The following is a 9,149-nucleotide window of genomic DNA, read 5'->3' as shown; positions in this document are numbered from 1 at the left end:
CAATCTTGCTACAAAGCATCAATTCTGTGGTGCTCAGCTTTCCTTATAGTCCAACTCCTACATTCATACATTACTACTGGAAAAAACATGGTTTTGAGTATATAGAGCTTTGGCAAGATGATACCTCTGCCTTTAAGACTGCTGTCCAGATTTGCCATGGTTTTCCTTCCAAGAAGGAAGCACTTTTTTTTAAATTTAATGGGTGTTATTGCTATCTTCAAAGAATATAAAATCTGACACTGTTTCCATTTCTTCTCCCTCCACTCCCTGGGAAGTAAGGGGATGATTTCTACTTCTGGGAGCCAAGATGGTGGAGTGAAAAGGTAGTCACTCTCACTCTCCCCTATCAACCTCTGAAAAGCCAGAAAATATCACCCCAGAAAAAAAACCCTGGAACAGCTGGACTAGCAGAAAGACGGGGAGCAGCAGTGCAGCAGCCCAGCAAACAGGTCTCCCAGTGCCGCAGCAACAATAAGGGAGGCAGAACTACAAGGGGCCCCAGGCGGATAAGTACCCTGCAGCATTCATCTGAAAGGACGTAAAGAGAGCAACCTAAAGGCTTCCTAAAGCCCCTTGCTGATTCCAACCCAACACCAGGTGAGCTGTCAGAGCCCTGCAGCCTCCAATTGTGAAGAAATCCTGAAGCCCAGGTGGTAGAACAGGCAAACACCAACACCTGGACCTCCGAGTGCCTCAGTGAGGGGGGGGAACTGGTGGAAACCAGCTCAGAAAACCACCAGGTGCCTCGGCACTCTACCTCAAAGGAATCTCCCAGTGCATTAGCAGAAAGAGGGAGACAACACTGCAGGGGCCCCAGGCAGATAAACACCTGCAGCACCCATCTAAAAGGAGCTGAAGAAAGCTAAAGGAAAGGAAAAGCAGGCAACCTAGAATTGCCTGAAAGTTCCAGCCTTGCTGATTCCAGCCCAACACAAGGTAAGCTGCCAGAAACCTACAGCCTCCAATTGCCAGCATAAGAGGCCCCAGCACACAAAGCCAGTGACCAAGACCTAGGCTCCCAACACAAGAAGCTTGGGTCAGTACCCTCTGTTCCCCAGCAGGAGAGCTCAATCTCTTTAAAGGCCAGGGAATAAAGAAACACCATGAGTAAAAAGAAACATACCATAGATTCATATTATGAGAAGAGTGAAGATCAAGACAGAAATTCTGAAGAGGACAACATTGTCAACAAACCCACATCTGCAACAACAAAAGGGAATATGAACTGGTCTGAAGCCCAAAAAGCCTTCTTAGAAGAGCTCAAGAAGGATTTTAATAGTCAAATGAGAGAGGTAGAAGAGTCCTTCAAAAATACAATTGGCCAATTGGAAAAAAAATACACTGAAGAAAACAAGTCCCTAAAAAACACAATTGGCCAATTGAAGAAGGAAGGACAAAAACTAACAGAAGAGTACACTGAAGAAAACAAGTCCCTAAAAAACACAATTGGCCAGTTGAAGAAGGAAGTACAAAAACTAACAGAAGAAAACAATCTGTTAAAAACTAGAATTGGACAAATGGAAACTAATGTCTCTATGAGAGAGCAAGAATCAGTCAAACAGAAACAAAAAAAAAAAAAATAGATGAAAATGTAAAATACCTTGTCAGTAAAACAACACCTGGAAAATCGACTCAGGAGAGACAATTTAAAAATTATTGGACTACCTGAAAATCATGATGAAAAAAAGAGCCTGGACAGTATCTTTCAGGAAATCATAAAGGAAAACTGCCCAGAAGTCCTAGAACCAGAAGGGAAAATAACCATAGAAAGAATCCACTCACCACCTGAAAGAGATCCCAAATTGACAATGCCAAGGAATATAATAGCAAAATTCCAAAATTACCAGATGAAAGAGAAGGTGCTGCAAGCAGCCAGAAAGAAACAATTTAAATATCATGGAACCACAGTCAGGATTACACAGGACCTTGCAGCTTCTACATTAAAAGACGCAGGGCATGGAACATGATATTCCAAGGCAAAGGAGCTTGGAATGCAGCCAAGGATCAATTACCCAGCAAAAATGAGCATCATTTTTCAAGGGAGGAGGTGGATATTCAATGAAATAGGAGACTTCCAAACTTTCCTGATAAAAAGACCAGAGCTCAACAAAAAATTTGATCTTCAAGTACAGGACTCAAGAAGGACTGAAAAAGGGAAACGGGACAGAAAGATACAATACGTTGTTAATAAGAGGGGGGGTGTTTAAACCCCTACAAGGGAATATGAGACTTGCAACCCTTGAGAACTCTATTGTTATTACACCTTGTTAAAGGAGTATACATAAAGAGGGTGGATATTAGTTGACTTTGATGTAATGATAAAAAAAAATCTAATCAAGTGGGTTAAATGGATCCAAATAAGTGGATCAATCTGATCTTAGAAAATGTACTGAGAAAGGAGGAGGCAGACAAGGGTAAATTACATTACAGGAAAAGACACAAAATCCTATTAGAGCAGAGGGAAAGAAGGGGGGGAGCATTGTTTGAACCTTACTCTCATCAGATTTGGCTCAAGAAGGGCATAACATAATCACTTAGGTATAGAAATCTAACTTGCCCTAAAGGCAGTAGGAGGGAAAAGGGGAAAGAAAAGGGAGGGGAAAGAAAAGGGAGGGGGGAAGAAGCGAGGGAGGAAGCAGTAAGAGTAAAGGGGAAGAAAAGGGAAAGGGATAATAAAAGGGAGGGGGGACTGAAGGAGACGGTGGTCAAAAGCAAAACACTAGTGAAGGGGGAAAGGAAAAAGGAGAAAGAAAAGCATAAATGGGGGGAAAGGATGGAGAAAAAGACACAGATAGTAATCATAACTATGAATGTGAATGGGATGAACTCTCCCATAAAATGGAAAATTGCAGAATGGATTAAAAACCATAATCCTACAATATGTTGTTTACAGGAAACACATTTGAAAAAGAGTGACACATACAGGGTAAAGGTAAAAGGCTGGAGCAGAATATATTATGTCAGCTGAAGTAAAAAAAGCAGGGGTAGCAATCCTGATCTCAGACAAAGCAAAAGCAAAAATAGATCTAATCAAAAGAGATAAGGAAGGAAACTACATCCTGCTAAAAGGCACCATAGACAATGAAGTAATATCATTACTAAACATATATGCACCAAATGGTATAGCATCCAAATTCTTACAGGAGAAGTTCAGGGAGTTACAGGAAGAAATAGACAGCAAAACTATACTAGTGGGGGACCTGAACCTCCCCCTCTCTGCACTAGATAAGTCTAACCACAAAATAAACAAGAAAGAAGTTAAGGAGGTGAATAGAACATTAGAAAAGTTAGGTATGATAGACCTCTGGAGAAAACTGAATGGGGATAGAAAGGAATATACTTTTTTCTGCAGTACATGGCACATACACAAAAATTGACCATGTACTAGGGCATAAAAACCTCACAATCCAATGCAGAAAGGCAGAAATATTAAATGCATCCTTTTCAGATCATGATGCAATAAAAATTATATGTAATAAAGGGCCATGGAAAGATAGACTAAAAAATAATTGGAAACTAAATAATCTAATCCTAAAAAATGATTGGGTCAAACAACAAATCATAGAAACAATCAATAATTTCATTCAAGAGAATGACAATAATGAGACAACATACCAAAACCTATGGGATGCAGCGAAAGCAGTTCTTAGGGGAAGTTTTATATCTCTAAATGCTTACATAAATAAAATAGAAAAAGAGGAGATTAATGAATTGGGCATACAACTAAAAAAATAGAAAAAGAACAAATTAAAAATCCTCAACTAAACACAAAATTAGAAATATTGAAAAAGAAGGAAAAATTAAGAAAATTGAAATTAAGAAAACTATTGAAAGAATACATAAAATTAAGAGCTGGTTTTATGAAAAAAACAATAAAATAGATAAGCCTTTGGTTAATTTAATTGAAAAAAGAAAGAAGAAAACCAAATTACTACCATCAAGAATGAAAAGGGTGAAGGTACCACCAAGGAAGAGGAAATTAAAACAATAATTAGGAATTATTTTGCCCAACTATATGCCAACAAATTTTGACAATCTTAGTGAAATGGATACATATTTACAAAAATATAAATTGCCCAGATTAACCAAAGAGGAAGTAAAATACTTAAATAACCCCATCTCAGAAAAAGAAATTGAACAAGCCATTGATGAACTCCCTAGGAAAAAATCTCCAGGGCCAGATGGATTTACATGTGAATTCTATCAAACATTTAAAGAATAATTAATTCCAATAATATATAGACTATTTGGGAAAATAGGTGAAGAAGGAGTCTTACCAAATTTTTTTATGATACAAATATGGTGTTGATACCTAAACCAGGAAGAGTCAAAATAGAGAAAGAAAATTATAGACCAATTTCTCTAATGAATATAGATGCAAAAATTTTAAACAAAATACTAGCAAGTAGATTGCAGCAACTTATCACAAGAATAATACACTATGACCAGGTAGGATTTATACCAGGAATGCAGGGTTGGTTCAATATTAGGAAAACTATCAGCATCATTGAGCATATCAACACCAAAACCAACAGAAACCACATGATCATCTCAATAGATGCAGAAAAAGCTTTTGATAAAATACAACACCCATTCCTATTAAAAACACTAGAAAGCATAGGTATAAATGGAGTCTTCCTTAAAATAATAAATAGCATTATCTAAAACCTTCAGCAAGCATTATATGTAATGGGGACAGGCTAGAAGCATTTCCAGTAAGATCAGGGGTGAAACAAGGATGTCCATTATCACACTGTTATTCAATATTGTACTGGAAACCTTAGCTTTAGCAATAAGAGAAGAAAAAGAAATTGAAGGCATTAGAATAGGCAAAGAAGAAACAAAGCTATCACTCTTTGCAGATGACATGATGATATACTTAGAGAATCCTAGAGAATCAAGTAAAAAACTACTTGAAATAATAAACAACTTTAGCAAAGTTGCAGGCTATAAAATAAACCCACATAAATCATCAGCATTTCTATATATTACCAACAAAGCCCAACAGCAAGAGATAGAAAGAGAAATCCCATTTAAACTTACTGTAGACATTATAAAATATTTAGGAGTCTACCTGAAACAAACCCAGGAACTCTATGAACACAATTACAAAACACTTTTCACACAAATAAAATCAGATCTAAATAATTGGAAAAACATCAGTTGCTCATGGGTAGGCCGAGCTAATATAATAAAAATGACAATCCTACCTAAGCTAATTTACTTATTCAGTGCCATACCAATCAAACTACCAAAAATTATTTTATAGAGTTAGAAAAAATAATAACAAGATTCATTTGGAAAAACAAAAGGTCCAGAATATCAAAGGAACTAATGAAAAGAAATGCAGGGGAAGGTGGCCTAGCAATTCCAGATCTTAAATTGTATTATAAAGCAGCAATCATCAAAACTGCTTGGTACTGGCTAAGAAATAGGGAGGTGGATCAGTGGAATAGGTTAAATATGCAAGACACAGTAGTCAATGACTATAGTAATCTATTATTTGATAAACCCAAAGACCCCAGCTTCTGGGATAAGAACCCACTCTTTGAAAAAAACTGCTGGGAAAACTGGAAAAGAGTATGGCAGAAACTAGGCATAGACCCAAATCTCACACCATATACCAAAATAAAGTCAAAATGGGTTCATGACTTAGATATAAAGGCTGATACCATAAGTAAACTGGGAGAACAAGGAATAGTTTACCTATCAGATCTATGGAGAACAGAAGAATTCATGACCAAACAGGAGATAGAGAACATTATGAAAAGCAAAATGGATAATTTTGATTACATTAAATTGAAAAGTTTTTGCACAAACAAAGCCAATGCAACTAAGATTAGAAGGAAGGTAGAAAATTGGGAAAGAATTTTTACAACCAGTCTCTCTGATAAAGGCCTCATTTCTAAAATATATAGAGAATTAAGACAAATTTATAAGAACACAAGCCATTCCCCAATTGATAAATGGTCAAAGGATATGAACAGACAGTTCTCAGATGAAGAAATTAAAGCCATCTATAGTCATATGAAAAAATGCTCTAAATCATTATTGATTAGAGAAATGCAAATCAAAACAACTCTGAGGTACCACATCACACCTATCAGATTGGCCAACATGACAAAACAGGAAAATGATAAATGTTGGAGAAGATGTGGGAAAATTGGAACACTAATACATTGTTGGTGGAGTTGTGAAATGATCCAACCATTTTGGAGAACAATTTGGAACTATGCCCAAAGGGCTACAAAAATGTGCATACCCTTTGATCCAGCAATAGCACTTCTAGGGCTATATCACAAAGAGATCATACAAATGGGAAAAGGACCCACATGGACCAAAATTTTCATAGCAGCTCTTTTTGTAGGGGCAAAGAATTGGAAATTGAGAGGATGCCCATCAATTGGGGAATGGCTGAGCAAGTTGTGGTATATGAATGTAATGGAATACTATTGTGCTATAAGAAATGATGAACAGGCTGACTTCAGAAAAACCTGGAAAGACATATCGTCTGATGCTGAGTGAAGTGAGCAGAAGCAAGAGGACTTTGTACACAATAACACATGTTGCGATGACTAATATTGTTAAACTGAACCCTTCTCAGCATTACAAGGATCTAAGACATCTCCAGAGGCCTCGGATGGAAAATGCTGTCCACATCCAAAGAAAGAACTATGGAAGTGAATCGCTATCATTTTTTTACCTTCTGTTGAGTTTTGTTTCCTATTTCTGATGGTTCCTCGTATTGGTTTTAATTTTTACTTACAAATTCACTAGTGTGAAAATATGTTTAATATGAATGTAAATGTATAGCTTATATCAGATTGTGCACCGTCTTGGGGAGGGGAGAGGGGAGGAAGGGGGAGAAAAATTTTAAACTCAAAAACATCCTTGTCTTATCAGTGATGTTAAGATCTTTCTTGTACAGTTCTTCTATATATTCTTGACATCTTTTCTTAATCTCCTTTACTTATTTTTGCATGAAACATTCCCTTGATATCTCTAATTTTCTTGAAAAGATGTCATCTTTATCATTCTATTATTTTCTACTATTTCTTTGTATACATCTTTTTAAGAAAACTTTCTCATCTCTTCTTGCTATTCTCCAGAATTCTACATTCATTTGGTTATATCTTTCCCTTTCTCCTTTAGCTTTCTCCTTCCTTGTTTCCTCAGCTATTTGCATCAGACAGCTTATTTGCTTTCTTCCTCTTATTTCTTTTTTCCTTTGGTATTTTTGTTGTTGTTGTTGTTGCTGCCTCCTATAACATATTGTGAACCTCTGTCCATAGGTTTTTTTTTTTTATCCCTGCCTTTTTATTTATTTTTGTATTAATTTATTTTGATTTATCAACAATCAGTTCCATAAGGTTTTGGGCTTTAAAGTTTTCTCCCCCTCCCTCACCACCTCCCTTCCCAAAACAGCATGGAATCTGATACAGGCCATAAATATGCATTCCTATTGAACATATTTTCACACTAATTATTCCAGTTTTCCCTGCAGTTTTTGTTAAGTACTGAGTTCTTATCCCAGAAGCTGGAGTCTTTGGGTTCATCAAACAAATGACTGTAGTCATTGACTATTGTGTCTTGCATACCTAACCTATTCCAGCGATCGACCACTCTATTTCTTAGCCAGTTCCAGGTAGTTTTGAAGATTGCTGCTTTATAATATAATTTAAGAACTGGTACGGCTAAGCCAGTTTCCCTTGAATTTCTTTTCATTGATTACCTTGATATTCTGGACCTTTTGTTCTTCCAGATGGATTTTGTTTGTTATTTTTCATAGCTCTTAAAAATATTTTTGGTAGTTTGATTGCTATGGCATTGAATAAGTAAAGAAATTTATTTTGAATTGTCATTTTTATTATATTAGCTCAGCTAACCCATGAACAACTGATTCTTTTCCCAAATATTTAGATCTGATTTTATTTGTGTGAAAAGTGTTTTGTAATTATGTTCATATAATTCCTGGGTTTGTTTTGGCAGGTAGACTCCCAAATATTTTATGATGTCTACAGCAACTTTAAATGGAATTTATCTTTATATTTCTTGCTGTTGGGCTTTTTTAGTAATGTATATAAATGCTGATGATTCATATGGGTTTATTTTATATCCTGCAACTTTGCTAAAATTGTTTATTATTTCAAGTAGTTTTTACTTGATTTCCTAGGGTTCTCTAAGTATACCATCATATTATCAGCAAAGAGTGATAGCTTCTTTGCCTATTTTTATTTTTTCAATTTCTTTTTCTTCTCATAGCTAAAGCTAACATTTCTAGTACATCCTTGTCTCACCTGGATCTTATTGGAAATGCTTCTAGCTTATCCCCTTTTCATATAATGCTTGCTGAAGATTTTAGATAGATGCTACTTATCATTTTAAAGAAGAATCCATTTATTCCTATGCTTTCTAGTATTTTTAATAGTTATGGGTGGTGTATTTTGTCAGAAGTTTTTTTCTGCATCTATTGAGATAATCATATGATTTCTGTTAGTTTTGTTGTTGTTATAGTTAATTATGCTGATAATTTTCCTAATATTGAACCAGCCCTATATTCCTAGTATAAATCCTCCCTGGTTGTAATGTATTATCTTTGTGATAAATTGCTGTAATTTCTTTGCTAATATTTTATTAAAAATATTTTTGCATCCAAATTAATTAGGAAAATTGATGTATGGTTTTCTTTTTCCATTTTGACTCTTCTGATTTAGGTATCAGCATGATATTTGTATCATAAAAAGAATTTGGTATGACTCCTTCTTTGCCTATTTTCCTAAATAGTTTGTATAGTATTGGAATTAATTGTTCTTTAAATATCTGATAGTGCTTGGAACCAGAGAGGAGCTCCAAGAACAGGGAAAGACCCAAATCAGGCATCAGAAAGAATCGTGGCCTCATATCTTACTTCAAGTATTTCAGAAGAGTTGATATGCACTATCTGCCTAGATTTCTTCAAATGTGCCATGTTTATACAATGTGGTCATAATTTCTGCAAAGACTGTATTTTCCACTACATTTATTTGTCTAATGGGGACAGTTTCAAATTTCTTGAGTGCCCGGAAAGTGTGTGTTATCAAGAACCTCTGGCCCAATCAAAAACAGTTAACAGTAGGACAGTCCTTCAGATTGCTTCAGTCTCACTTGAG

This window comes from Phascolarctos cinereus, unplaced genomic scaffold (assembly GCF_003287225.1).
Source record: "Phascolarctos cinereus isolate Bilbo 61053 unplaced genomic scaffold, phaCin_HiC Scaffold_4;HRSCAF=312, whole genome shotgun sequence".
Lineage (NCBI taxonomy): Eukaryota > Metazoa > Chordata > Mammalia > Diprotodontia > Phascolarctidae > Phascolarctos > Phascolarctos cinereus.
This window is presented reverse-complemented; position numbering follows the sequence as displayed.